The sequence below is a fragment of the Phaethon lepturus genome, unplaced genomic scaffold, assembly GCF_000687285.1.
Source record: "Phaethon lepturus isolate BGI_N335 unplaced genomic scaffold, ASM68728v1 scaffold55461, whole genome shotgun sequence".
Lineage (NCBI taxonomy): Eukaryota > Metazoa > Chordata > Aves > Phaethontiformes > Phaethontidae > Phaethon > Phaethon lepturus.
The window spans coordinates 4782-10537 of NW_010518123.1; the positions used below are offsets into that span (position 1 = coordinate 4782).

The window sequence follows — 5756 nt, forward strand, 5'->3', positions numbered from 1 at the left end:
CTGGATTAATTTTATGGCTGCTCTTGGGCTTTTATAATCTGTCTAGTTTTAAGACGGGGCACATTGATATTCTGGAATTGAGCATGTTATGATTTGGGCAGGAAATGCTGTGATATGATACCATGCCTAAGTGTGTAAAAGCCCTGAGAAATCATTTTAATCTTCTGTTGCATTGGCAGGCTCTGTGTTGGCTCTTTATTTCATTATGTTTAAACTGAACGAAGTCATGCTGAAGTTTAGGGGTTGTTTTTTTTCAATAATAGGATATTGTTTAAGTATGCTGTATGCTTCTCATTGATGTTTTATTTTGAATGTTCTGTTAATATCACAATGATAAATGCTGCTTTTCTAAAAGGCTACAGAAACTAACCATTTTTTCTCAGGAGTCAGGCTCTTAAACATAAAGGTGCAAATAAATGCACGAAGGAAATTAATTTGAGATTTTATTTGTGTTTTAATAGTGTGTGTGGGCAATAGTGGGTATGTATGAATTTTCATACTCTTTGTACCTTGAAGTTAAAAATGTTACATATTATTAATTTTTTTTCAGTAAGATTTGTGTGGCATGTACTGGCAGTTTCCTGTAAAATGCAAGATGACTTATAGGGTGTTGGCTCACAACAAAGATGTTACTGCTTCAATTTATTCATTTTATGTTTAGGAACAGTAGCTTTTATGTAGAAGACATCTTAGAGTAGTGTATATATAGTATAATGTGTATATAGTAGTGTATATATTTGTGTGTACCTTTCATATGTACCACATTAACTAAGCAGAGTTCTTTTATACACTAACTGAATAGAGAATTTTCTAGTGCTAGTTGAATTTATCATGCAGCATTTTAACCTGTCGATTGCTGTGAAATTCTGGTTTCCAGCAATGTGCAACTTAAAGGGGAAGAATGTGTGCAGCATCATGATAGAAGGCAAAATTAAAGGGCAGAAAAATACTGTGTTTCGTGCTCATGGGGTTTTGGGAAACCTGCCTTAGTGCTCTACCTGCAGTACTTCCTAAAATTGTTCAGTTTTTTAATTGTTGATGGAGGGAATGTACGCAATGATTTTGCGTGTTCTGTTTGTGCTCACTAAGGGGGTGGAATGCTGTTTTTATCTTTTAACTAACATTTTATCTAAACTGATAGTGTGAATTTTCTACTTGTGTTCCCTCTCTTGAAGCTTGATCGTGCAAATGCTAGATGGTGAACTTTTCCATCTCCCTCACCACTGAATACTCAATCTTCTCTCCACAGGCATATTCCCAAGATGCCTACCTGAAAGGCAACGAAGCCTACAGTGGTAATGCCCACAACATACCTGAACCACCGCCAATATGTTATCCACGCCTGACATCCACAGCTTCTGTTATGACACAAGCTGGTGACAAGCTATCTTCTGACTTCTCGCTGGGGAAACAGCAAGTCACTAGACCAGTACGGGCATTGACACAGCCAGAGAGGGCCTACAGAATGGAAATACAAGTGCCTCCATCACCAACAGACATTGCAAAATCAAATACAGCTGTGTGTGTTTGCAATGAAACTGTAAGGACTGTTATTGTGCCTTCTGAGAAGGCTGTAGATTTGCCATCTTGTAGAAATAATCATGCTGGTCCATCACACAGGACAGAGGAAGTAAGATATGGCTTAAAAGATCAAACCAGTCTAAAAGCCCGGACCACATCACCATCTTCTTCAGTGTCCACTGCCATTGTACTTCCCCAGACGCCAATAACAAGGCCAGTTGATGCAACTGGAACACTAAGTAAAGCTTCAAATTATGTAGTATGTCCAGAAGGAATGCCAAGCACTAGACCTCCTGCTCAAGCCACAGACTCACCCTCAGTCTCTACTAATCATTACAGTTCTCCAACGTCCCACCAGCATATAGACTGGAAGACCTACAAAACTTACAAAGAGTACATTGATAATAGGCGCATGCACATGTATGGCTCCCGAACAATACAGGAAAGGTTAGATAGTTTAAGAGCAGCTTCTCAGAATACAACTGATTATAATCAAATGGTGCCAAATCGCACTGCTTCACAGGTACGGCGCAGGAGCACCTCACACGACAGGGTTCCACAGTCTGTTCAGATCCGGCAGAGAAGTGTTTCCCAGGAAAGACTTGAAGATCCTGTGTTGATGAAAGAGTGGCCACGAAGTGCTTCACAAGATACTCTAACTTCACCTTCAGTTAACGCTAGGAATCACAGGGCTCGGTCATGGGATTATCTTGGCAAACAGGGTGAAGTGCTAGAAAATTTTCATTCTGAGAGTCTGATTGCAGATAGTAATGGAGATAGGAGAAAGACTTACAAGTGGACAGGGTTTACCGAACAAGATGATCGACGAGGTATTTATGAGAGATCTAGACAGCATGCATTTCATATGTCCCTTCGAGGTCAAAATTTTTCTATGGCTCCAAGTGCTTATATTTCAGATAACAGGAGAACAGGTAGTAGAGCTTCTCTGCCTGGTTCTCACTTTCAGAAAGTTCCACCAGATATAAAAATGTTACAGTCTTCTCGAGATTTGCAGACTCCTGGGGGAGTTTCAAAACCTACAACTGTTTCACAGGAGAGATTGTCTCTCGCACCAGCCAGAAGTTCTAAAAGTAGTTCTTTGAAGAACTCTGTTCCCTATGCAGCAAAACCATCATTTCCCCTTAACCAGGGCCAGGATGCTATTGCCAGCAAAGACCAAAGAACAGTGAATCACTTGCATCAGAGTGGACTGTTAAACCAACAGTCAAGGATCCGAGCAGAAGGTGTCCTAGATCACAAACCAGAAACTGGCAAAACGATCCAACCCTCCTCTCTGTCTCCAGCTTCCGCCAAACTTGTTCAGCCAACAAGTGAGAGTTCAACTACCTCTGACAACGTAGATGGTTCCATCAGACAAAAGATTCATGATTTCGAAAGAGAAGCTGTTCATGAGCCTGAAATTCTGCAAATGGATGTTCAGGAAAATGACAAAGATGCAGTGGTCATGCGGGACAAATCACCTTCTGGCCACCAAACTCCACAGCCTTTGAGGCATCAGTCCTACATTCTTGCTGTAAATGACCAAGAGGCAGCTTCAGACACTACCTGTTGGTTACCTAATGATGCTCGGAGAGAAGTCCACATCAAAAGAATAGAAGAAAGGAAAGCGTCAGGTTCCAGCCCACCTGGTGACTCCTTGGCTTCTATTCCGTTTATTGGTGAGTTAGACTATTCCAGTGTACGTCAAATGCTTTTCTCTGCTAACGGTGGTGGAGAGCACCGTGCCAGGTAGCTGACTGCTGTTCCTGTAAACCCTGAGGTTGAGGCGCATGGGGGCTCTTTTCTCATCTACAGTGATATTAGGTTGGTAAAACTAAATTTAAATATTCTTCAGTGGAGGAAAAAAATGTTCTGTTTTGTTTGGAGTGCTGGAGGATTAGTGTTTTTTAAAAAAAAAAGTCTATGGTGATTTAATATTTTTCTAGAATTTTCCTTAAGCCCCTGGAGAAGCCTACATTATATAACTGCGTCTGGTTATCTCTCCACATAGTGCTCTGATGTTATGTATATGGCCAACTAGCATTTGCAGCACCTTTCAAAATATTTTTACTTTTGTGGTATAAAATCTATTCAGAATCCAGTAAAGAGAGAATATGGATGCAAGTCCATAGAAGGGTGGTTTGTGGAAAAATGGTTTGTCAGCTGAATAGGTAAGCGGAAAGCTTTGAGACAGATATGGGATAGAGGGACGCTGTTTCAGGTGAAAGGATAGCAAAAAAAAAAGTTAATTTGCAAGTAAATATGCTAATGTGGATATGAATTAAAGGGTTTGTGGAAGCAGAATGTGAGAAGGCACAAAGATTCGCCTGTGGGCTGTGACATAAACAGGGTCAGAATTATAGGGAGCTTATAGGAAGGGAGCTGAGCACTTTTGAGATAATTTGGAAGAAAAGAACTCATGGAAGGATTGTAAGTAGTAGAGGGGGGGAAAAAAACCACTTAAAAATCCAGTTTTGGATACATGAGGAATTGGAGTCAGCTGCGGAAGAGAGAGTTTCAATGGCAGAACATTCCTGTTTTACTCAGGTAGTCAATGTCTGCGTTGTCTTTGCCCTGCTGTTGTTGAGTTGGATTTTCTTTTGTTGTGGCTGGCTTAACCCTTCAGAGTCTAGATGTCTGTGTACCACACAGGTTGATTTGTAGCTGGCTGTGTGTACTTGAATTTCATATAAAAAGTATTTAGAAAATACTGAATTTTGATTCTCAAACTCACATATATGAAAAACACCTCTTTTTAATACTATTCATTTTTTTTACAGATTAGGTTAAGGGAGTTACAGGTACATTGTCTTAGCACAATTGTCTTCTATTTTGGATCTGCCGCAGTGATTTTTCCTGTAGAATTATCTATAATATCTGCTACTAATTTAAAATAAATAACCAAAAATAGTGAAGGAGCTTTGTGTGCGTAGAAGAATGGAAATCATACAAAAGATACAATAATTCTGTTCTTTGACAGAATTTTGTTAAGATATAGCAAAAATGCTTTCTTAGTTAGCAGATGTTTTTAATATTGTGTTTTCCTTTTTGAATGGGAGTTGTATAGATTTTTTTTAATTACTTATGCATCAGTATCCAGTGTCATTTTTGATTCGTCTTTAGACCTTGTTGATCTTTCTTTAACTGTAAGTACAAGTTTGTAAGGCATGTTACCAGTCTGTGTGCAGGGTTTTTTAATACTATGCCTAAAATCAATGTTGAGCACTTAATTTACGTTACATGCGGTATTTGTACTCACTTAGGAGTGCTCACTGGGTTCTAATCCTGTACAATTTAAATTTCTGTAAAAGTCAAATCAGGATTGTCAAAATCAAGCCCAACCTTTTCTACAGTCTCCTATCTTGATTTTGACAGATTTGCCATGAACTGTTATTGATGTGGCTTGATTCCAGATTTTAGAGAAATATTATGATTAAAGTTCAAAGAAGCCTTAAACATGGCAACTGGACTGCATTCTGGTGGCAGCTGAGCAGTTCAGAAGAAACAAAAGTTGTAACTCTCCATTGCAGCATCTTAGTGTAACACCACATGGGATTGTGTGAATTCTTACGAACTCCTTAGCCTCTTAGACTGAAAGGTCCTGAATACTCCAGAAATATTAAAAAGTGGTGCTGCTAGCGCATGGGCGCAGTCTGAGACAACACTGTACTTGTGGCTGTCTTCCTAGCAAGAAATTCTTGTGCTAGTACAGGCACTGAGGAAAATTTCCACCACAGCGCCAGCACCTTGAAGATGGAATAACCCTCTCTGAATAGGGAAAGCATCAAATGCCATTAAGAGTGGGCATCTTCCAAAGTTAGGAGTTAATATGCATGATTCTAACTTTGCTTTTTCCGCTATTATTGTGTGCAATTACATCATCACTTGTTAAAAGCCTTAATCAGGCAGATAAAAGCCTAGATAAAAGCCATCTACTTTGAAACTCAGTTAAAGGCTCTTTAACTCTTCTGAAGGAAAATCACTTGTATTTTTCTGGTTTGTGTTTTGTTTTGGGTTCTTTTTTTTTCTTTTCCTTTGTCTGATAATGGAGAAGGGTGTTATTTTGAATAAAGACGTACCTTGGTGTTGGCAACCTCTCTGCTTCCCTTATGTTTACATCAACATAATTGTTTTTTGGAGTATTAGCTTTAATAGACGTGAATCATTTCATAAATGCAGTTACTTGTCAGTAGATATTTCTAGTAGTGTAAAAATGTAAATTTGGGGAGAATAAA

At 39.1% G+C, this 5756-nt stretch overlaps 1 pseudogene across 1 annotated transcript; it reads left to right on the plus strand.

The window, feature by feature from the left end:
• Positions 1-1195: 1195 nt before the first annotated feature.
• Positions 1196-3274, plus strand: LOC104628110 (annotated as a pseudogene). The gene has a single exon (XR_738104.1). The product of XR_738104.1 is annotated as a rho GTPase-activating protein 21 pseudogene (transcript).
• Positions 3275-5756: the final 2482 nt, after the last annotated feature.